This window comes from Pleurodeles waltl, chromosome 10 (assembly GCF_031143425.1).
Source record: "Pleurodeles waltl isolate 20211129_DDA chromosome 10, aPleWal1.hap1.20221129, whole genome shotgun sequence".
Classification (NCBI taxonomy): Eukaryota; Metazoa; Chordata; class Amphibia; order Caudata; family Salamandridae; genus Pleurodeles; species Pleurodeles waltl.
Genome location: NC_090449.1, coordinates 958,254,707 through 958,280,806, shown reverse-complemented (window position 1 = coordinate 958,280,806; position 26,100 = coordinate 958,254,707).

The window sequence follows — 26,100 nt, the reverse complement described above, 5'->3', positions numbered from 1 at the left end:
CAGCAGGCTGTTGTTTGATGTTTTAAGGAACCAATGTTATATTGTTCACGTGGTCGCGAACCTCCTCTTCTTTCCTCCCTCCTATTGGCTCTCCTCCCTCCCTCCACCTCCACACCCCATCTTCCCTCCGGGATTGAACCAATTGAAACGACTGAACCCATTCAATCCACCGCGCTGCCTGCCTGGTCCCCGCATAGCCGCAACATCTTCAATCTGTTGTTGGCAATCATCGAAGGGCATTGTGACTTGCGTATGTCACTTGGGAATCACCATACTGTGAGGTGAGGGGTCCCCAGAAGATGTGACGATGGACGCTCCCCCCACCACCCCGACGTACCTCAGCCGCCTCACCCATATGGCTAGATACTATCACCACTACACTGGCCAGATGTCACCCACTACATGCGTAGCGACAGCGATACTGCCACTGCTCTCACCACCCCCCCATCCCTTCCCTAGGTGGCCCGCCGTACCCATCGCGGCTCTCTCCATTGCGCCAGTCCCCCTGCAGTGCTGCGTCAGCCTCTAATACACGCTAACACGCCGGGCTATTGTTACTAGGCCGACATGCGGTGATTGCACCAATGGATCTGGAATGTTTTGCGCGCCCCCTCCCGGCTGGGGGCCCGCTGGCCAAGTGTATGGGCTCCATAGGTTCAGGTTTAGACCCACAGACGACAGTTTAGGACTTGTGGGGCTTTACTGCTCTGCCTCTTCCTCTCCCTCCGATTTTAAGGTTTGTACTGACATCCCTCTACCTTTAAGGTTCGCTTCTAGTACTCCTAGTCTTCTCCCCTTTTTCCTTTCCCTCTTTTTCTCCTCTCTTCTCTCTCTCCCTCTCTCCCTTTTCTTCCTCTCTCCTGGTGTCTCTCTCCCTCTTTCCTTTCCCTATACCCTTCCCCCCCACTGCCTCACCAACTGCCCGGGACAGCCCTCCTCTCCAGATACCTGTGCTTATCAGCCGTCTCTTTCCTCCCCCCCGCCTACCCACCCCACCCAGTCCTCAACGGTTGTCCCCTATACTGACCTCTACCTTCCTCCACACATTCACTTCATCCCCCACGCCTACCCTCCTTCACCCCTACTTCTTGCTCCCATCATGGCTAGCCCTCCCCAACCCCACCTACCCCACTACGGATCATATCCTGGAACGTCAATGGCCTAACTCACTTCATAAAATGGAAGAAAATACTCTCATACCTTCACTCTAAATGGGCTGGTATTGCCTTTCTCCAGGAGACACACGTTGATAGGGCTGAATCTGTCAAACTGCACCGGGACTGGGTGGGAACAGCGTTGTTTGGCTGTAGCCCCACCTTACAAGACCTAGGTGGTGTTGCCCCACAGAAATGCGGTGTTGCGATATTGCTACGAAAGAGCATATGTCTCACTGTCATTAAATCATGGGTTGACGTAGAGAGGCGATACGTGTTCGCCAAACTAAAGCTAGGAGACTCCTCAAAATGTGTGGGCTCCATCTATGCACCAATTGGTTCAAAACAACAGTTTATTTCTGCCAATCAACCATCTTCTGATGGAAATAGGGGCAACTTGCTATGGAATCGGGGGACTCTGGAACCTGACTAGAGATGCGGTATTGGATAGGACTGGACCCCTGTATATTAACAATAACAGCAACAGAGCCCTACAGTCTGATGTAATGCAGGAAAATGGTTTGGTGGACCACAGAATGCTGGCATACCCGGTCGACAGAGAATATATTTTCCTGTCACCGGTGCACGGCACCCAATCCCGTTTGGATTATTTTCTCATTTCACACAGCATAGTGGCTCATGCCCAGGACTTTCAAATACTGGAAGGTGGTCTCTCGGACCACGCCCCAATCCATTTAGCTGTCCAAGTGGGCATGGTGTCCCCGGGTCACAAACCATGGCAACTTGCTGTTCACCGCTATCACTCTCCATGTGGTAAAGCACAGTTGCGAGCTCATGCGTCCACCTACGTTCAGGATAACCTCTACACTGTGGATTCCAAGAGGGTCGTACGGGCAAGGGCCAAGGCGACCATACGAGGACAAATGATGCCAGATGCAGCTTTAGCAAACAGAAAAAGAAAAGTACAACAAGTGACTCTGGAAACCAAAATCAGGTGCCTAATGCGACAATATAAGGACCACCAATCTCTCCCCATACATAGATGCCTGGAACACGCCCGCATGACCTTAAAAGAGCTATATACATCCCAGGCTGAGTACGCTCTGCAATGCTTGCAAGGACAGCACTACGAGCAAGGAGAGAAGGCTGGTCGACTGCTGGCAGCACAACTCCAATGTCAATGAATTTGCATACTTCTACTGACACCTATTCACCCCGAAATCGACATTTACCCCCACCCAAACAGAGCCCTTTCTCGTCAACATTGCCTTACCCTCTCTCTCTGATGAGGGCCTCAACCTTCTGGATGGGGAAGTTAGCTGGCTGGAAATTGCGCAGGTCCTCTCTGATCTCCCCTGCCACAAATCGCCTGTGGAAGACGGATTCCCGGTGGAATTTTATAGAGGGGGCAGGGGAGGAGATGATTGATGTCTTACATGAAGCATTGGGCAAGGACTACCGGACGGGCTCTCTGGGGGCGATATCCAAAAGCGCCACAATAGCGGTCATACCGAAACCAGGACGGGCCCCCTACTCTGCAGTAGCTACCGGCCTATATCTCTCCTGAGCGGCAATATTAAGATATTAGCCAGCGTCCTAGCGAATCGCCTGCATAAAGTCATACCATCCCTAATACACCATACTCAAGTGGGGTTTGTACCGGGCCACACCTCCAGAAATCGCCTACACACCCTCTGCCATACTCTATGGGAATCTAGGAACATTCCGGAGGCTGCACTAGCCCTATCCCTAGATGCTGAGAAGGCATTTGATCGCATAGAATGGCCATACTTATTCGCAACCCTGACGAAATTCGGCTTGGGAGACCAGTTCATCTCCAAAGTCCCCCTGCTCTATGAACACCCCACGGCGCAGGATAACTGCGGGGGATTCCTCTTGTACCTCTTTCCCATCCGCAGAGGGACCCAGCAGGGATGTCCCCCTTCACCCCTTTTGTTCCTGCTGGCAATGGAGCCGCTAGCTGGCCGCTATTCGTAACTCTCCCTTGGTAGCAGGTCTGCCTCTGCCAGACAGAACCTCCAAAATCTACTTATATGCCGACAACGTCCTCCTAACCATAACTGACCTGGACCGTTCCCTACCAGCTCTATTGGAGATCATTGACGGATTTGCACCCCTGTCCGGCTACCGGGGAAACTGGGACAAAAGCGAGGCCCTCCCCCTCTCACAGGTGACATCAAAAGCTGCACTTCTTGGCGTTCCATTCCAATGGTCCCAGAAACGCCTTAAATATCTGGGAGCACTAGTCAATCGAGGTCTAGATCGCATGGTGGCAGACAATCTAGGCCCTCTCATGCCTTGAATGAGGCATGACTTTTTGAAATGGAACCATCTGGGCCTTTCCATGTGGGGCAAGATACAGGCGGTGAGAATGGTCACGGTACCATGCATCACTTACGCTTGAGTCTACTACCCCTTCAAGTACCTCTCTCAACATTAAGACCAATTGACGCAGCAATCAGAGCCTTTGGGTGGGGCACTACACGCCCACGACTGGCGTCTGCTAAACTTATGGCACGCCGCTCTCATGGGGGAATGGGGCTACCCTCGGTGGAGCATTACGCCCTAGCCCTACATTTGTCACAACTGGCTAACTCAATGCCTGGATCACCGGAGTCACCGCAATGGGTGTCTGTGGAGAGGATACTGCTTTCCCATGGTGGAGGACTTGGTGGGCTCTACTGTAATGATTCTTCACCTCCCAGCACAGCGAATCTGATTTTGAAAGCGGCACGCGCGGCACGGCAGAGGGCCCACCGCCTACTTGGGGTACACACTTTGTTACACACCCAGGCCCCCTTATGGAACAACAATAGTTTGCAGATAGGGAGAGCGTTTCTCAACTGGCCGCAATGGAGGTAGCTGGTATCGACAACCTGGCTCAGGTCTTAGAAGTCAGAGTGCTCAAACCCTTAGCCAAGCTGCAGGAGAAATTCAACCGCCACCCACGGCAGGAATGGCAATACTTGCAACTAAAACACTGTCTACAACAGAACGCTGACATCGCCCACTGGGGACTTCAGACTTCACCTGTGGTAACCTATCTAAAGACATGGGGGAAACCCAAAGGTGTTATGGCAGGCCTCTATGAGGTCATTACACGTCACCTATACTCGCAACTGCTCCTGGAAGAGCTACGCCTACAATGGCAAGCCCGCCTGCAGCGGACCTTTGACACAGAAGACTGGATAGACATCTTGAATGCTCTAGACAGGGGCACTCGTGAAGCTCAATTAAAATTCTGTCTCTTTAAGATACTCCACGACTGGTACTGGACCCCGGTGAAGTTACACAGGTCTGGGCTTCTTCTGCACGCAAACTGCTGGCACTGCCCAGAGACACACTGCGATCTGCTCGATATTCTAAGTGGATGCCCGTCGGTCCAGCCCTTATGGGATGCTGTGGGTCTCAAATTGGCTGAATCTGTACCGCTTCCAACACCGCTATCCCCCTCTCTTATCAAAATGCACAATATGGACTCCCTTGTGGCCCTGTCAAGACCGCAACGAAGACTGTTGCACACGGCACTAGCAACTGCAAAAATATGTATCCTCCGGCATTGGAAATCGGAAGCCCCTCCAACCACAGAGGAATGGACCATGGCAATGACTTGCATAGCCGCACATGAAAGAGTCATCTATAACCTACAGGATCAGGCTGCCCTATTTAATCAGGTGTGGACCCCCTTCCTTGCAGAACCTCTGCCACATCTTGCCTGCCGTTAGCCACTCTTCTTACACGCCCCTCCCCGCCCTCATTTTTGCTATCTCCTTATTGAAAACCTAGCCATTTCCCCCATGCACCTTTCACATACATGTTCATTACCACCCCACATCTCCCGCACTCCTCCCTCGCCCCGCCCTCACTCCCCCTCTTCTAGGCGGTAAAGCTCACTATGGTTGTCACTCTGGGGACCTCGCTAACAGTCACGTAACATCTCCACCCTGTCCCTTCCCTCCCTACCCTGCCCCCCTCCAAAGAACCTCCGTCGGTTTCTTCAACAGCAGCTCCTCCTCGCTCCTCTCCCAACTTTCTTCCTCCCTCTCTTGTTTTCCATCATCTGTCTCCCAATGTGAAGGGCTGATCTGCTTTGTAGTGGCGAAGACGTTAGAATCTACCTCCCGGGTAGCGAAGCAGAGTTAATATACTATCACATTGTCAGATTATTTCATAATACAGTACATGATCTGTGGACTGCTCCTCCCAAACGTGTCTCCCCCCACTATTAATCACCTCACGACTTACCCTCCCTCTTATCAGCTGGGCCGAATGCTTACTGCTTCCCCTCCTCTTCTTTAGAAATGCCACCTATCCAGTATACTCAAACGCAGACTCCGCAAATATCCTCTGATGATGATAACCAACCCCAACTTTCCACTCCCTTCCGTATGCGATACCCTTAACCCTGGGCCTCAACGAGGCAAAGTTGCAACATGGAATGGTAGCTCCTACCTACATATTGCCCATAGATTTGTTGAAGCGACTCCAGACATCCCAACCTTAAGTACGAGGAGAAGCAACCCGCAGTGGCATAATAGACACATGTGGTGAGTTCACTCCAGGTCACCTTAGGCAAACCAACACTTTGCAGCCTACATCTCAGCTTCCACCCCCTCTTCTCCCTTGCTTCTTCCCCCCCCACATTTCTTCGTTACCATCACCCCTTTACAATGTTTAGATTTGCTGTTGAATGTATTTAGCCCACCCTGCTATCCATGAGATACAGTTTGTATGATTCCCACAAAGTACAGGGACTTCGATCCCTTTTTCTGCTCTGTATTGTTACGTATTATCAATAAAAAATGACAAAACAAAAAAAAAGCTATATGCACTATTTACCGTTCACGACATACACACACGCATTGATGACTGGTTTGTGTCACAGGGTCTGTTGTCCAGAGTGTGCCGGTGTGATCATCTGCCTCTCACATATTCCAATCATTCCCCAATACTGCTGACACTAGAGCTAGAGGGCGCCCATACATCTGAGTGTTTGCCTAGCATTTCCCACAGTATTCCTTACAGGAAGCAGCATTTCGAGAAGACTTAGCTCAGGCAATAGATGAATTATTTCATACCAACCAGGGTTCTGTCACTAAATTTGCCACTATATGGGAAGCCTTCAAGACTTATATCTGAGGGTTCACTATCACGAAGCGTGCAAGGGTATTTTGTTCTATGCGTGACCACTTGCAAAAACTAGAGTCAGACATAAGAGCACTTAGGTGAGCACATATGACAATGAGATGCTGCTTGGGCAGATTTGTGGGAAACTAGAAGAGTATTATGAATTAGCACAGGATGAGGTAACATACTTAGGCAAATATGCTGTTGCTAGAGTTTATGGGGAGGGGGAGAGACCAAAAGTAATGCTGGCCACTCTCCTGAGAGGAAGGCACAGGGATAGTGAGGTACTGTTGGTGTTGGATGACCAGGGGGTGCCGGGGAGTGGAGCCTCACAGGTGGCTCAGAGGTTTCCAGCCTACTATGCTGACTTATATACCTCATACATTTTATACAGTGAACAAGCTGCAGTTGATTATCTTGAACATGTTGCCATGAAGTGGTTATCACACTCCCAAACGGAGCAGCTTAAGGCACGCTTCACCCTGGAGAGATTACTGCAGCGCTAAAAGACATGCTTAATGGAAAGGCGCCCGGTTCGGATGGTCTGACTATTGCTTTTTTATAAAGCCTACCAGGATGAGCTTCTCACTCATTTGGTTTGCCTCTTCCAAGAGATGGCACATGATTGCTGCATGCCCCCTACTATACTTGAGGCATTGCTGATCACATTACTTAAGCCGGGTAAGCCATCTGATCACTGTTCCTCCTATCGGGCACTCTCGCTTATAAATACGTATACAAAATTATTTGCGAAAATTTTGGCTAACAGATTGGCACCTCTAATTCTGGGCATAGTGGGCCATGAACAATCAGGTTCCTGGGCAGTTGCTTAGTCACAATCTTCGGACCCTCTTTGACTTCATCTTGTGAATCAAACCCTCTGTTCATGGCAGCCATTTTTTTAGACACAGAAAAAGCCTTCAACTCTGTAGAATCGGACTTTATGCTCACTGTACTGCTGCACATCGGGGTGGGAGATGTCTTGATGAAGCTTATCAGTGTGTTGTATAGAGATCCGCTTGCATGCATATGGGTCTTCTGGCTGGTATCCGAGCCAATTGCTATCACCAGAGGCACACGTCAGGGTTGCCCTCTATCTTTGCTGTTGTATGCTCTGGTGGCTGAGCCTCTGGCCTGCACATTACAGGAGTATCATGCCCATCGTGGTATTCACTTTCTGCCCTGCAAATTAATAATATCAGCATATGCTGAGGATATCCTTTTATATATCTGTGAACCGGAACTGAATTTATCCCATGTACTCAGGGAGGTAGTGAACTGAGATAAATCCCTGAATTTCCCATATACTGAGGCCATGAAGCCTATATTTTTAGAGTTCTCCACGAAATGGACAACACACCCGGTGCGTAAGTTAGGCATTCAGGCCAACACTGACCCGGAGGTGGTCTTGCAGGAGAACTACAGGAAAGCTATGCAGCGTTTGGCAGACAAGGTGGACCATTTGACTCTCCTTCCTCTCTCGCTCATTGGCCAGATATCCATCATGAAGATAGTTATGCTTCCTCATTTTTTGTTCTTCTTCATGAATATACCGATCTTCCTGCTGGGATTGCTATTTCGCTCACTGGGATCATTGATTGTGCGACAGGCGTGGAGTGGAAAACTATACTGTGGTCACACACACACTTTCCATTATTCAACTAGTGGCCTAAATGCACCTAACTTTGAGGTCTACTATAGAGCGGTGCAGGCCATGTTTGCTTATTTTTGGTTGCATGAACAGTTCAGTTTACTGCATCTTTGACTAGAGCACAAGGGCTCAGTTCAGTTATCGCTCCTTCATGTTTTACTTGACAAACCAGTGTGCTGCTTACACACCATAGACCCAACGGGGACTACACAGTATCTGTTGAAGAAACTGGTTGATGCATAACATGCACCCCTGCTTTACTCCCTGAGGTTGCTATGAGAATGATGTACTTGGTTTCCGGTGGGACAGAAGCATGCAATGTTAGAGCAAATGCACAACTGGGCATACGATACATGGGGGACTTCTTGGAGGATAGAGTGCTGCGAACCTGGGAACAGACTATGCAAGCACTCGCTCCAAATATGCTTGCAATTTCAATACTATAAGGCAAGTCATGCTTGGAAGATGCAGTTCGTTACTGACTTTTCTGAGCCTCCTGAGGTCCCTTCCTTCACTTACTCGCTTCAATCTCCACCTTCACAATGGGTGGTGTCAGTCTTATACTCTGACGCCTTAGATGTTGGGAGGGCTATTGCCCCTAAGGCATGTCAGGAGTGGCGGGCAGACCTAGGCATTAATATCACCAAGAAGCAATGGGCTTATTGTTGGTTGGTGACCTGCACTATATATTTAAACGGTCGTCACAGGCTAGTGCATTTCGAATACTTTAACAGGGTGTACCACACCCCCACCCACCTGTTTAAATACTGCCTGAATAATAATTCTTGCTGTTCTCGGTGCGGCACAGAAGATGCTAGCTTTGCGCGTACAGCTTGGTATTGCCCATGTTTGCAAGCATTTTGGCTTATTGTGTTTAGAGCCTTGGAAGATATCACAGGTGAGAAACTGATACATTCAGCACTTCTGGCGTTGCTGGGTTACGATTGAATGTGCCCCGTGGGTGTCGCCGGCTCAGGGCCCTTGGTCTTTTGTTGGCCAAGCATTGGTTCACAATGCATTGGATGAGGAGACCCCGCCCACAAATACAGATTGGCACACTGATATGGTGTACTGCAACATGAACTCATATAACGATTATGATCTTATGCTGCCTCGTGGTCGACCCCAGGATGTATGGGGTCCATACCAGGAATATATGTTGATAAGGCACCAAGATAATGAAGAGGATGAAGATACAGGATAGGCACTGTGGTTCTGGAGGGGTAAACACAAGCTAACATGAGGGTGAAGGACTTGGGATGATGTTAAGCAGTTAAATATATGTGTTAAGGTTAGGTACATGTGTTGCAGTATCCCCTGGCCTCTGCCATTTTTCCATTGATAATATGTATTCAATTGCGTAGACTGTTAATAACACCCTGACATGTACTATGTTTTCTGAAGGAATTGTCACACCTCCAATCTGATAGGTTTCAGATATGTATAGAACATTGATGTTTATACACATGTATCAAATGTACTCCATCCATGATGCAACTGCTCATTTCTGATGCTGCACTGTTAATGTGGAAAGACCTGTATTTCAGATACGGGACAAAGCAGGTGCGACACTCTAGTGGTGGTGAACCATTTAGTCAGGCAGGGCCGCCATGGTAAGGATTGCCATGCGGTAAGGGCCAATGACTTTTGTAGCAGTAATGTGGATTGGGCAGGAGCAGCAGTGACCCATGTGTCACCAGAAGCAATGATGACTGAATATGTACTGACCACATGGATTGAATGAGGGCTTCGTGGAAGCCTTGCCACCTATACAGGTTTGAGATCAGGAAGATCGGAATAACCCGTCCACTGTGGGAGCAAGAATGACTGCATGGACTCAGGGGAGAGCATGCACCTACTGAGTTCTCCTGCAACATTTGTGTGCAGTATGTACAGCCTACTCAGCTGGACTGGAGCTGTTGAGAGTGCCCACACATAGGGTACCCTCCAATATGCTGCACACTTCCTCTCTGTCAGCGCATGTGAGTTTTTTTTACGGGCCTTCCTGGGCCAGGAGACTTATGGCTAAAAGCGCTAAGGCGGTAAGACACTTTTTACTATAATCAAAGAGGCAGGATGTACTCTCAAGTTAAGGCCTGCTAGTGAGTATTCCATGGATACAGCAACCAGTGAATTGGGAATACCTCTGATCACATTGCAAGGATCAGATGGGAAAGGCACTTGCCAATCAAACACTAGAGCCCCAGCCTCAAAGGATAAATCTGTTATTGTCTGTGAATGCCATAACTTTTCTTTGAATTAGTAGGGTTAGAGATAGAATACTTCTTGTCTTTTTATAAAAATGTTTGATTAGACATTGATTTATTGCTACTGTTTCAAGTGATTTGAGTTCTGAGCCATGTTCACTAATTTGTATCCACATCTCCCTCCTTAGGGAGCCTTAGAGTGCACTTTCACATGTAATACTGAGAGTCAATTGCAGAAGAGGTACTAAGCCCAGTTGTTCAAGATCGATAGTAATCCGGGCCCTAGGACATCATGAGTTGAAGGACTTTACCTCCATGGTTGGGCCCAGTAGCCCATATGAATCTGTGGCCCTCTTAAAGGGGTTCTGACAACCATTCTGCACCTGCCTAAAAGCAACCACAGCTAAGACTGATTTTGCAGACAGATAAATGGCATACCCTCTCAAGCATTCTTGACGCTCTGAAAACAGGAACAGCAGACAAACCCTATATTTCTTCTATAAACCAAAGACAATAATACAGGAGACAAAACAACATGACATTATAGAAAATAACACCTTTTATGAAAGTGAGATTGTTTCCTTTCAAGTAATGGCAAACATTGTGTGGGAGAGTAACCACACCTTCATTAAATGCACATTTGCCCCACAGGCCTCCTTTACTCTGGTATGTGTGCAACATGTATAAGACACTGTTAGAAATGGGGTCTCTAGTTAGTAGAGGTACACATCCTTGTCCACGTAGGGACCACAGTCCTAGTCAGGGTAAGTCACACACAATCTAAAATATCCTGTACCCGCCCTTTGGTAGCTTGGCACTGAGCAGTCAGGCTTAACTTAGAAGACAATGGGGGTCATTCTGACCCTGGCGGTCATTGACCGCCAGGGCCAACGACCACGGAAGCACCGCCAACAGGCTGGCGGTGCTTCCTGGCCAATTCTGACCACGGCGGTAAAGCCACGGTCAGAAAAGGGAAACTGGCGGTTTCCCGCCGGTTTTACCCTGGCCAAACGCCATGGGGATTCCGACCCCCTTCCCGCCAGCCTGTTCCTTGCGGTTTACACTGTCAGGAAGAGGCTGGCGGGAACGGGTGTCGTGGGGCCCCTGGGGACCCCTGCACTGCCCATGCCACTGGCATGGGCAGTGCAGGGGCCCCCTAACAGGGCCCCAGCAAGATTTTCAGTGTCTGCTTGGCAGACACTGAAAATCGCGACAGGTGCCACTGCACCCGTCGCACCCCAGCAACTCCGCCGGCTCCATTCGGAGCCGGCTTCATCGTTGCTGGGTCTTTCCTGCTGGGCCGGCGGGCGGCCTTTTGGCGGTCGCCTGCCGGCCCAGCGGGAAAGTCAGAATGACCGCCGCGGTCATTTGACCGCGGTGCGGTCTTCTGGCAGGCGCCCGCCGGGGTCGGAATGACCCCCAATGTGTAAAGTATTTGTGCAATAAATCATATAGTAACACAGTGTAAACACGACAAAAATTATATTTATCTGGTTAAATTAAGGTCAAAACGATAAAGATTCCATAAGTACAAGTTGAGATATCACATTTGCAAGTTTAAACAGAGCCTTAAATCTTAGAAATCAACAGTTGTCTCTTGTTTGCACAAAGTACCTGGTTTGTGTAAAAAATAACACACAGGGAGACCGCAGAGGAGGAAATGCGTGGAAAAATAGGGTGTGCATCAGAGTTTCCGGCGCAGCACAGACGCAGCGTTGTTTCTTTTCATGCTGCAAGGGGCTTTGTGTCGATTTCCAGCACGCAGTCCTAGTTCATCACTGTGACGCAAGGATCTTTTTGGCACCCAAAGACGATGCACGGAAAATCCTGGGCATGCAGAAAGAAGTCACAGGAGTTGCATCGATCCGGTAGGTGATGTGTTGATTTTTCTGTTGCACGGTAGGCGCTGCAACATCATCATCATCATCAACACAAGCTTTATTCGGTCAACATAACCATCAAAGCATCATAATACAATTAGATTACAATTTAAAATTTGAAGAAGAAAAAAGAGAAAGAAAAAAAATATAGCAGTGCATAACAACCATATAAAATACAGTCTTGAGCATCAACATTTTTTTAAAAATACTTATAAACCTAAAATTAATTCATAAGAAAATTATTTAAGAAACAACTTCGTATATGCCATGCAGCCACAAGGAACTTGCTAACTGCAACAATTAAAGGTTTAGAAGTGACAATCCTCATTGCTATACAACACTGATTGAGGCCCAGAGCTCAACAAATAGTACGGATCCATTTTAATCATGGAATAGAATAGGCAGGGCAAAAGAACATGAAATGCTCAACTGTTTCTGAGCTACCATGGCAGGCTGGACATAGATCGGATGATGGACTAGACCCCGAGCTTCTTGATAGAGATAACAGCAGTAAGTTCCCAAAGCGGAACCATGCATACAGCCCCTTCCCTGTAAATCGGGTATAAGGTCTAAATATGATTCGTAGTGAGGAATCCACTTAAAGTCAATAAATGAGTTAGTCAAACAAGCATGGGATTTGCTACAGATTAACTCAGTTCTTACATGGGACCAATAGGTTGTTTTCAAAACAGAGCTGTGAATAATTTTTTCCAAGCATTGAGGATTTTCCCAGAAACTTGTCAGTCCCAAAATGTGAAATCAATTTGACACACGCTTGACCCATGGAAAGGAAGTCACATTTGGTCTCTTCAAAAGATCAAGAAGAGAGTCCCTATGTACAGCAAGTTCGGGGACCGTCCAAATCCTTATCCAGTAGAGTAATGTTCTTAGGACTATTGTATCCAATATATGATTGAACCCAAGATCCAGAAACATTGGAATTAAGGGTGTACTACGCGGGCAGGCTATTACGGCCCTGGCAAAATTATTTCTCTCCACAGATAGTCTTTTACAGTCAGAAAAACCCCATGTTTCAGCACCATAGGCACTGCAACAATTCTTCACTCGGGAAGTCGGGCTGCATCGTTCCGGTTCGGCTGTGTGGGGATTTTTCGGTCACAAAATGGCTGTGCGTCATTTCTGGCAGGCTGTGCATCGATTTTCAGAGCTTGAGGAGTTTGCTGAAGAGATGAAGTCTTATTGGCCCTGAGACTTCAGAAAACAGGAGGCAAGCTCAATCCAAGCCCTTCAAGAGCACTTCCCAGCAAAGTCAGAGGGCAGGAAGGCAGCAGGGCAGCATGACCTTTTCAGCAAAGCAGTCCAGATGAGACCTTTGGGCAGCTAGGCAGTTCCTATTGACAGGTTGCAGGTTCAGGTCCAGAAGTGTCTAATTTGGTGGTGTCAGAAACCCAGTTTATATACCCCAAAATGCCTTTGAAGTGGGGGAGACTTCAAAGAGTGGTTCTGAAGTGCACAAGGTCCCTTTCAGTACAGGTCTGTCTGCCAGGGTCCCAGTAGGGGGCAGTTATTTGTGTGGAGGCAGGCCCCTTGCCTTTGAAATGTAAGAGTCAGGCCCTCCACCCTTCCAGCCCAGGAAGACCCATTCAGTGTGCAGATAAGTGCAGGTGTGACTGAGTATCCTGTGTTTGTGGAGGTCTGGGTGAATGCACAAGGAAGCTGTCAACCAGTCCAGCCCAGACGTTGATTGGAGACAGGCTGCAAGGCACAGATGGATTTTAAGTGCAGAGAAATGCTCACTTTCTAAAAGTGTCATTTCTTAAATAGTAATATGAAATCCAACCTCACCAATAAGCAGGATTTTCTATTACCATTCTGGCCATAATAAACACGGCCTGTTTATCCCTTTATGACCGGAATCTACCTCTCAACCAGTATGTAAGGGCTGACATATTGCTAGCTTATGAAAGGAGCAGGCCTCACAGTAGTGGAAAACAAGTTTAGGAGTTTTCCACTACCAAGACGTATAAAACACACAGGTACATGTCCTGCCTTTTACCTACATAGCACCCTGCCCTATGGGTTGCCTACAGCCTACCTTAGGGATGACATTTGTAGAAAAAGGGAGGTTTAAGGCTTGGCAAGTACTTTTAAATGCCAAGTCAAGGTGGCAGTGAAACTGCACACACAGGCCTTGCAATGGCAGGCCTGAGACATGGTTAAGGGGATATTTATGGGGGTGGCACAACCAGTGCTGCAGGCCCATAGTACCATTCAATTTACAGGTCTTAGGCACATATAGTGCACTTAACCAGGGACTTACAAGTAAATCAAATATGCCAATTGGGAATGAACCAATGTTAGCATGTTTAAGGGAGAGAGCATATGCACTTTATCACTGGTTAGCAGCGGTAAAGTACGCAGAGTCCTAAGGCCAGCAAAAACAGTGTTAAAAAAGTGGAGGGAGGCAGGCAAAAAATTGAGGGATGACCACCCTAAGGCATTCAGTTCTAACAGACACATAAACATACAAACAAACATAGACTGCACATGGATCCAGGTTACTCTTTAGCAGTAGAACTTAGCACCATGAGGGCGCTGCCTAACACTTTTGTGACACAGATAAAAAGATAGAACTAGTAACCAACAAAATATAATGTGCTGCCCCCAACACTCTACATACTAATTCATGACTGGGACAGTAGCACACTGTTGTAAAGGAGAGTGCAAATGGAGGACATCCATAGGTCCAGAACCATTTCCAAACATCACTCACATCAAGGGCCAGGCCTAGCATTTTGATACACACACTGAGATAAGCTTCTCAAAGTTTTTTTCTATAATGCAGTTCAGCAACTAAAGTTTTTGTGCTGCATTGTGTGAAAGGGACAGAAAAGAACCACCCCATGTCTACTAAAGTATGGCACAGTTTTTCTCTCTGTCTGCACTGTCACACACTGGGCTGCCTTACTGTGCTGTGTAACATGCAAAATATCTCTGGACAAAGTGGATAGTGAAAAAATCATATGCTCAGGAAGGCGTGGCTTGGACAGCTCAGTGGATGGCGGCTTGATTTGGATGCTCCTACCGTTGTGGCTGCAACTTGCCATTTTTGCAGCCCATAGGTCTCCCGAGTAACAGCAAAATGAAGACGTGGTGCACCCGGGGGCCCGCTTTTGATAAGGACTACCGAAGCTTTTAGCAAATAATCATCCGTTTGTCTGTCTCTCTGGTACGGTGGCATGAAGCATTCAAAATGGACGCCCAGGAACAGGCACTTCGATTGGGACACTAACGAGTTCAGCAAAACAAAAAAGCATATTTGTACTGCACTTTGAGCCCTAATGTGATTCTCCCTCTTCACATAAAATAGTGATATGTCTTTGCTCTGACTGGGGACCCCAGAAGCACCTTGCTGGCCCCAAGAAGTGCTCTCCTGAAAGCCTGACCCTTAAGATGGCAGCTCACCACGAGGCGTTCAAGAAACTGGGAACTACCGATTGTACTTTTCTTTGAGCGTGTCTGCCAATGCCTGTGAATAAGGAAGGCTGCACAATTTAGCAAAACATGATTTCTTGAGGCTAATTGATGTGGCCAGAGTAACCCTATCGTTATCTGGTGAAACTTATGCTCTTTTTTCTGTTGCATTCAGTCATGTTTTACATCTCAGATGTGGTATGTGTGAGAAAACAGGGCTGATTGCAGAGGCCCCATAACTTTTTGCCCCCATTTTCCACTTTTTGCTGGTGTTTTCCTGACTTTAAAGGTGCCCTGGGTACTGCTAACCAGTCCCAGGGCCTGTGCTCTGTGTAAAATGGATATGCAAATTAGGCTAATTATAAGTGGCTAAGTTAACCTACCTATAAGTCCCTAGTATATGGTAGGGCATGTAGGTTTAGGGACCACAGCATAGGTGGTGCACACCTAGGTGCATTGCTGAGGTGCCCAGTGTCATTTTAAAAGCAAGCCTGCCTTGCTGGCTGCTTTTAAATTAAAGTTATTTGCAAATTCGACTTTGGAATTAAAGGTACTTCCAAAGTCTTAAACTACCTTATTTTTACATATAAGTCACCCCTAAGGTGTGCCCTATGTGCCCCTAGGGCTGGGTGCCATGTAACTATAAGCAGGGACTTTATAAAAATAGATTTATAAGCCCTGGTGAGGTAAAAACAGCCAAATTCGTTTTTCCCTCATTGAAGTAAATGGCCTTCATAGGCTAGAATGGGCAGACTTTATTTTAAATTTTAAAGTCTCCTTAAATGTTGCATACCAAGAATTTGGTATCAAATTAATTGTTGTAATAAATCCTACAACTTCCAGTTGTTGGATTTAATATAACTAGTTCAGGTAAAAAGTTTAGACTTTACCTAAAAAGTTGCCAATTTCAGCTCTGCATTGTTTTTGCTGCTGTGCTCTGATTGGCCAGCCTGCAGCAGCTTCTGCCAGGCTGCCTTGATGAGGTGTGAAGTGGCCAAGCTTCACACAAAGGAATGTGCTTGGGGGAGAGAATCTCCCCTCAGCAGATGGTGAGGCAGGAAGGGGGAGGGCTGCCAAACTGGTCTTCAAAGGCAGAGAAGGACATTTGCAGCACCCAGCAACACCCCCACATCCTGCAACCCCAGACAGCTAGGTGCCCCCTTGATTAGATTAGGAGAGGACAGGAGAGGGGTGTGTTTATGATTTTTAGCCACACCAGTGGGTGGGCTCAGCCAGATGTAACCTCCAAAAATCAGATTCATCCATGTTGGATTTTTAGAGACTGTTGCCTTCTGGGATGGATTTTTGCCACACTTCCCAGGAAGTGGTCATCACAGGGGGACGACCCTGTCCCTGATTGGAGAACCAGGGCCCCCCTGCTTTTCACCCAGGAGCAAGGATAAAACTGGCAGACCTGCACCCACACCTCAGATCCCCTCCAGAATTCAACAAGAAAGGAACTAAAGAAGAAGAAGGACTGCCCTGCTGGACCCCTGGCCTGCACCTGGACCCTGCACTCAGAAGGACTGCACCAGTTAAAATTGCTAACCAGAGTCCCCTGCACCAACTCCTGAAGAAAGCGACCAGCTGACCACTGTCCAGTGGCCAAAAAGGAGTTTGCGCCAGGTGCATTCTGGGAGTTGAAGTCCGCACCCCCCAAGGACCATCACAGAACTTCTGGACCCTTGGGGTGAGCTGTGGACCCCAAAAGAACCTTAAAAGAACATCTGGGTGAAGCCCCAGAAGATTGGAAAAGATTTGAGAATTTTTGGAAAAAAGCTCCAGAGAGGGACCGACCCGCCGCGGAAATTCTAGCCGGCTTGCCTCAACCGCGACCCGGTCTGACTTCGTGGTTCGTCCCGGTAAAGAAAAACATCCAAAAAAGAGACTAAGTCCGAACGTAAAAAGTTGACCGGGACCTCCCAGCCATCGTATCCGAGAAGGGCTCCATGGACGTCGGATCAAGATCCAGGTTTACCCCGGTCGAAGGATTTTCATCTCGAAAAAACGACTAAGTCCGAAGGTAAAAGTCTCCACCGAGGAAACCCACATCGCGTATCCGGACAAGGGCTCCAGGAGGTCGGATTCAACTGGCAGGTTCGTCCCGGTGAAGAAAAACTTCAAAATAAAGACTAAGTCAGAAGGTAACTTTTTAAACGAGGCTTCCCGCGACCTGTAGCCGAGCAGGGCTCCATCGCGGTCGGCCTGAAAGTTTGACTTTGCCCCGGTCGAGGCTCAACCAGATGACCCGATTGGCGCTTTTTGTTTCTAAGCGCTAGAAAAGTAATAATTCTTTAAAAATTCATATCTCCGGTTCCCCTGAACCGATTTTAATCGTTTTTGTGTCATTTTAAAGATAAAAATATAAACTGTGATATTTGAATGCTTTACACTTTGTCTCCTAAGTTAAGCCTTGACGCTCGTTGCCAAGCTACCAAGAGTTGAGCTGGGATTAATTTACTGAGACCTAACTGTACCTATGTGGAGGTTAGTGGCTTGTTGCTAGGTGTAGGTACCTACCTGCCCTACCAATAACCCATTTTCCAACAGTATGCCTCTATAATTCACCACTGTTGCCCTGATCTTGGTTAAATAAATAGCGTGCAATCTCCACATATGACTAGTCATATAAACTGTTGGTTCCAAACGTTATCTTTTGTCGCTCTAAAATTCCAGTAGTTTTGATCATACCCAAAAACATGACTGGCATCCAATTCATCTCAATGGACATTAAAAAGAGTTCATACAGGAATATCACTACAGTTGTCTTCTGCATACATATCTGTCTCATAAATGTGAGAACCCTCATCAGTATGTGACTCTGGCTCTTCATAATTGTCACTGTAGCTTGACTTTTTATTCTTGAAAACTCACTGGCATCTCATGCAAACTACAACTTTAGTCTGAAGAACCATGGCAGGAAAATAAATCAAATATCAGAAACGCACAAAGGCTGAACTGCTGCTTCCGGACACTCCTTACAAGGGGAAAAGTGACATAAGTAACACCATGGATATGATTCTTAAAAAACTTACAGATTTGCATGACCTGGCTAAACCCACCGAAGACAATACTGATGTGATGCAGCAGGAATTATGTGCAATAATATGTGACATAAACTCCTATAAAAGGATATTCCTGAATTGGTGGACAGGAACCAAAGAGAAAACTTGTGCATCTTTGGTATTCCTGAAGGACCAGAAGACCCATTAAGTTCCTGCATCATTTTTCTGGAAGGGTGGATAGCAGTACTGTGCAGGGCTTTCGGAGTTTGGTTTCACAGAATTCTGCGGCATTACTGAAAAACTCTACCCAATTCTGCAGAGTTCCACTTGGGGGGAGAGTACAGACATGGAAAGTTGATTACTGGTTTTAGGCACTCTCCTAAACTCTCTGTTTCTGGAGTTGGTTGATATTTCTGACTGTCATCTAGTGTCCAGGACTTGTACAGAGCTCTTGGCCTGCCACTTGCAGGTGATGAACCAGTGTGGGCCTTACAACACGGAAGATAGCTCCAATGGAAACATTTGCGGTATGTGGTACCCGCCGACAGGACGTTTTTCTCCTCCCTTTAATTTTAAAGAAGCCTCAGTGAAGAGGTTGCCGTTCCCAGCAGTCCTGCAGGAAGCGGCTTGTGAAGTTTCAAAGAAGGAGAGCATTTTTTGGCAACATGCAAATATGAACTCAATGAAAGCTGCAATTTTCATGCTGCTTTTTAGGATGAGGACCTTATACCAGTCATTGTACATCCTGCTTCTTGTATGCACTTTAATACAATCACAGTATTTAATTTACCCATTAATTGTGAGTTATCTGGCAAGTCTGGAACCAACTTACCCAAAGCAGATGAGGGATTGCCTAGACTGAATTTACGACTTTAGAAATCCCAAGTGCTGATAAATGTATCATACTGTGATTGTATTCATATAGTGTGTCATACCCTCAATAAAACTTCAAGGAGCATTAACGGCAGGGAGTGCTTGGTTAGAAGAGTGTTGGATTAGTGTGTGGTCAACAGGAATCGTTTTGATGTCTTACCTCAAGCTTCTTTTGATTACTAAATTCTATTTTGTGTTATTGTCACTGAATGTAGTGTTTTTTTAACTTGGAGCTGCACAAATAATTGTTTAGAACACCCTGTGAAGTGGATGCTTATTTCACACCTGCTGGACCACAAGTCTTTGCCCTTTAGGAAGTTTACAGCCAGGCAGCACAGTGCTTGGATCAAATTTTGGGCACATTGCATATACCACCTAATGTCATGTACAATATTAATTGCAACAATGTTATATTAAATGTACATGATTTGCATTGCAACCATACCGGTTGCAATCTCTGTGGCTGAAATTAATGAATACCAACCTGCGTGCCAGAGTGTAATTTCTAGGATAGTAATCAGTTCAATTTTTCACTTGATAATTTTCTGTGGTACTCAACATATGTTGTCTAGTTCAGGGACAAACCTTTATTCCATGTGCTTCAGAATGTAATCATATCTAAAGTAAGTATTTAATTCCAAGGTATCACTTTTGCAGAGCATACCTTGCCCTCTACTTGGTTTCATTTCCCGGTTACTGGTTTTTCGTGCCAAGATACTTTTGTTGGTGAAGGAGTGCTTAATGGGTAAATTCTAATTCCAAATTAATATTCCACCAACATGTTTTTTCCTTAACCACATGCCTCCTCGCCCATCATTACACCCAGGTTTCTTAATTCTGATATCTGTTTGACCTAATGAACAGTGCTGTTCCATGTACATTACCACGTCTGAAATCTCCTTGCTACAATAAATGTATTGCTCTAAACTGCTCTAACTATTGAAGTTAGGTCTGCATGGGACCTTAACCCCTTCACTGCCAGGTCCTTTCCCCTCCTGTGCCAAGCCTTTTTTTGGCTATTTGGGGCAGTTCGCGCTTAGGCCCTCATAACTTTTTGTCCACATAAGCTTTCCACGCCAAACACCCTAGGGATTCTAGAGGTACCCAGAGTTTGTGGGTTCCCCTGGATGAGATCAAGAAATTAGCCAAAATACAGCAAAAATTCATTTTTTAAAAACAAATGGGAAAAAAGTGCTGCAGAAGAAGGCTTGTGGTTTTTTCCCTGAAAATGGCATCAACAAAGAGTTTACGGTGCTAAAATTATCATCTTCCCAGCTTTCGGGAACAGGCAGACTTGAATCAGAAAACCCAATTTTTCAACATAATTTTGGCATTTTACCGGGACATACCCCATTTTTACTATTTTTTGTGCCTTCAGCCTCCTTCCAGTTAGTGACAGAAATGGGTGTGAAACCAATGCTGGATCCCAGAAAGCTAAGGCCCATATTTATACTTTTTGATGCAAAACTGTGAGAGAATTGACACAACACTTCCAACAACAAACTTTTCAACGCATGCACGAATGTAATAATGACCCCCTCAGGGCCGACCTGGCTGCCTACCACAGTGATGTGGCTGCTATTCTTAAAAACCAGCAGCTCCTCCTTGCTGCAGTACTGCCTTCAACAGCCCCACAGTTGGCAGCTACTGGGATGTCTGACTCCACATCTTCAAACACTGAGGTGTGTGTTGCCCCTTCACAACCACCACCACCAAGGGCAGAGGAGACAACACACACATCAGAAGATGAAGACGTGGAACAGATCACCTTCACCCGTAAGAGTACCCAGTAGCACTAGTCCCTGCCACCTGGTCACTTATAACCAAGGTCCTGTGCTTTGTAACATGTCAGTCTTGCAACAGCTTCTCTCAAGCACTGTTCTCCAGCCCACTGTTTATCTTGTCACTCTGCCCTGTTATTGTCTCTCACTAACTCATTGGCAATTCATGTCCCTCTGCACTGTCTGACATTTCACCCCAGCATGTCCAATGACATGTCCTTTTACACTTGTGTAGGATCACAATGGAAGGTGTTACACTAATGGACTCACAATCATGGACAATGTAAATATAGCACTACAGCACTTTATAATAAATAGAACTTACACAACCACTTTGTCTCTGTGTAATGTGACGCATCAACTGTGAGGGAGATCAGTGATGTTTTCCTCATGGCAATGATTATAGAATGTCAATACAACTGCCCTGAAAGAATGTGGGCTGATAACTATGCACTGTGGTCTGGATTGTACCATCATCTGCCCTTCCTGAGGGTTAAATCTGAGGGAAATAGAAACTATACAGTATAATGATGTGTTGGACAGAAGAAGTCTTCCTCAAGGGATGTCTAAGCCAAAAATTATTGTCTCCAAATTTTTCTTCAAGCCAATCTTTACATATGTGACATTTGACCCAAACTTTTCCTAACACACACCATACAGCAGGAATGGATGTGTATAAGTGTACATACAAATAAGTAATCTGGCTGAACAATGTAGCAAATTATAGGTGTGAGTTCAGTATACCATACTACATGAGATCATACCACCACTAACCTTATAAGGCTTCACCTGAACATCAGGCTGCAGGCAGGCATAACACAGTGTCCTCAATACCAAATCTGGTCCCAAAGTATGTGAGATTGAAAACATACATCAAAAATTAACAACACTTTGGGATCCATAGTAACCTTGAGTGGTGGTTTCAATGGATGGCAGAATCTTAGCAAAGTAGCTCTGGTGTAGCTGGCAATGTAACAGCTCAATTGGGAATTGGTTGCAGGATAGGACTCACATGCAAATACTAAAGAGACACTGTTTAGCAATGGCAAGGCCCTGATCCCCAAGGATTTGACACATACTGTAAAGGATTACCTAAATATTTATTCAACAGTAAAAAGGGAGATAAAACCTGGGGAAACACCTTACCTAACCTAACCTAACCTATCCTAACTGCACATTACTCACAACAGGCCCTAACTAACCTAAGCTAAACTTATTTATCACATTTAACTAAACACTCTAAACATCAACCCCCCACCACCCTTATAAGACGGGACACATGGAGGACAACATATACTAACCTAAACACATACTATCTTATAGTAAACAAATATATATTTTTTTTATTTTTATATATATATATATATATATATATATATACATTTTATTAAAACACCAAAACTCCAACATCATCCAACACCCACCCACCAATACACATAATAAAAAAAATATTAAAATTATCATATCCCTACCCCCCAACCCACTACTACTAACTAAACTAACAGCCTATTCTAACCTAACACTAAGCCCTCTAAACCCACTAATTAAACGAACCAGGAAAGAGGAGGGAGGGGAGGGATTCATGGCTGAGGGTATATTTTTCACAAGTTCACCCTCCGCAGAGTCTTCTTGATGGCACACACCCTCTTATTAATTTATGCCACCTCTTGCTGCAGCCTGTTCATTATCCTCAACATACGTTGCATGTCACGTTGCATCCATTGGAAATCTGCAGGGTCAATGACTGCAGAAGGGGTGGTCTGGGTGCCAGTTGAAGATGTTTGTCCAGTTGTCGGTGCCATGCTTGTAGGGGGAGGTGCAGGTGGTGCTGTCATAGGTCCGGGAGCAGTGGAGGTCGATTGTCCTGCAGTGGTGCCTGACATGCTTGGTGCCACCTGGGTGGTAGTGGTGGTGCAGGTGGTGGCGGCTGTTGTGGACACCGAAGGGCCCCCTTGGGCAAATGCCCTCCACACTCCGGAGGCTCTTTCATGGCGATAACGCAGTGCCATGTGGCGGAACCCAGACTCCCCATCCAGAATGTGGCAGTAACGCATCGCCCGGTGCTGAAACTCCCGAATCTGGATGGCATTCATATTGGCTGCTGTTAAAAAAAGATGAAACTAAACATTAGGTACTTCATTCAGTCGCAAGGATGACAGGTGTAACTATACAGAGATAGGCTACTGAAGTAAATCAAACAATACATCTAATGCAGCTGAAACAGGCCATTTCACCATACAGATCACAGATTTGCCCTGAGGAAGTACATGCCAACGCAGCCTACACATGTCCTATCCAACAGCACAGCAATGCTCTAAAAGATGTGTAACAACTTAAATGACCTATGCATCATTGTTCAGCCATTTGTCATGTAACAAAATGCTGTGAGTCCTCCACAGGCCAACTAATGACTATCTTCTGGATGACAATCAAGGGCTCAAGATCTGTGATTTGTAAATGGAATTGCCAGGATGGAATGCAGTTGCTAATCATGAGTGGGTATCCTAATTTTGGACAAGTGATTTACAGATTTACATGTCTGTGTACTAAACTTGGATCATCAATCCTAGGTACACATTTCATAACCCTAAGCCTGTGCCTCGGGGGGATGCACAAGCAAGACATACTTTCCAATATCTAGGACACCCAGGAAGCTTTGGACAGCTGTACATGGGTTTGGCCAGTCCACCACAGGTAAGGAGGATGTCCAACTAGGATATACCCAAACCTTGGACAATCCCATCCACATTTATGTTTGTAAATGCAGACAATTGTCTACATCATTTAATACCATTAATACATGTCTAACAACAAGCAGATAGATGCAAGCACAGATCAGGCCATGAGCTGCATGCCCACCTATGACATTGTACTCAAGTGCCACATACATGTAGCACAACATGTGGAGCTACATGCTGCTAGGAAGTCAAACATACAGTCGAACATGTTCATTAGTGAACAGGGAGACTCAAGTCTGTGGGTAAGACTTTGGCATCCCTATTCTGTAAGATTCAGGGTCTGACTTGCTGACTAAATCATAAATATGGCCCTCTGCTAAATTTTCTTAATAACATTTTTAACAACAAATGTCACCCTATTCACATGGCCATGCCTACAGGGCTGCACTACAATCCCAAAATATGACTATACGCTAATGATTGTCCATCTCAAAGATGGAAAAAAGTGATACTCCACTCAAGTAACATATCTGATAATTTACCAGCACATCACACCTTGCTATGTGTCCAACCCACAGGAGTCAATCACACAACAGCTGCAAACACAACACAGAACTGAAATATCAACACTTACTGGAGATGTCTGGGTCTGCAAATCGAGCCACCGATTGTGTAGGGGGCAGGTCCACCTGTAAAGCATGGAAGGGAGAAATGTGCTCAATGTCTGTCCACTGTAAAACACTTCCAAATAAAATTACTGTGTGTAACATTAAATCTGAAAGTCCAGCCTCTCAGGCATGATGATACTGCAACAGACACACCACTGCAAACATGTGCAGACCCGGTCACTCTAGTGAGTGATACACACATATCTGCACACATGCAGTGGCCCTAACTATCATGTGGTAGCAAATATGCTCCATCAATTGTTTGCAGACTCATTTATGGAGTGTACTTCTCTCATCATTTGAAGTAATGAGAGACATGCAAAGCCACTTTCCTGGAGCAATGCAATACCAGTCACTCAGGTATTGTGGCTTGTGCATCAAAGGACAATCATTTACTGTGTGACGCACCTGTGGGTTGATTAAAGGACATGATTTATCATGCTTTCTATGGTCCCTTACATGTAGGGCCTGTGTTGTGTCTAGGTTACATATGCTACATTAACTGTGTACCCTGAGCCACACATGCCCCCTATGACACTATAATGGCAGGGATCCTGTGCATTATTTGGTGACAGTTTGAGGCTAGCCATGGATTGACCAGTTTTAATATTTGGATACAACAAGGAGATATATGTTGACAGTGTATATTGCAGTCATCCATGACAGACTGCATGGGCACAGGTGTAGTCATTGCACCTGAAATGTGTCACTCATCGCCCTGTGTACCCATTATGGGTTTAGGAAATCACAGATGAGCCATATTCATCATCTTACATTTGCCAGGTTGGTTGATCAGCAGACATACAGCAAACTGACACTGTGATATTATTAACATATGGTTTAGCAAATGTACCACTGTGTCAATCATGATGATGTTGGTTTTAATTTGTATGTACCTTCGGAATGACAGCAGTCACAGGAATGCTGGTCTTCTGATCTTAGCATACACCCATGTCAGTTTTAGCCTCCATACTGGGAAGTTAGTTATTAAACATGTGCTGCACTAGATCAGCATGGGTGTGCCAAACTAAACTATCAAAGTATTAGTGAACTTAATATGTATGATGGAATTGGTCAAGGGTCCCTTGCACAACATCATGCACGCTTGCCTTACTTGCAAACGCACCTTCCACCGTGACTGCACCCCGCTCGCCAGCCCACCAGCCCACGCGCCAATAATCATCTCAAATGCATCCTCATCAACGCACGCTCCGTCCACAAGCACGCCATAGAACTATGGGACCTCCTGGACTCCACCGCACCGGATGTCGCCTTCATCACTGAGATCTGGATGAATGCCTCCTCTGCCCCTGATATCGCCATAGCCATACCCGACGGCTACAAGATCGCTAAGAGAGACCGCACCAACCAAGTCGGAGAAGGAATCGCCATCGTATTCAAGGACTCCATCAACGTCACCACCTCCACCGAAGACACCCCCCTCGCCGCCGAACACATGCACTTCCAGATCCACACCGACCCCCAGGACCACCCTCAGAGGAACTCTCATCTACAGACCCCCTGGACCACGCGCCCTCTTCAGCGAATCCATCGCTGACTTCATCTCTCCGCATGCCCTAGCCTCACCGGACTACATCCTCCTCGGAGACCTCAACTTCCACCTAGAGCAGAACAACGACCCCAACACCACCACCCTGC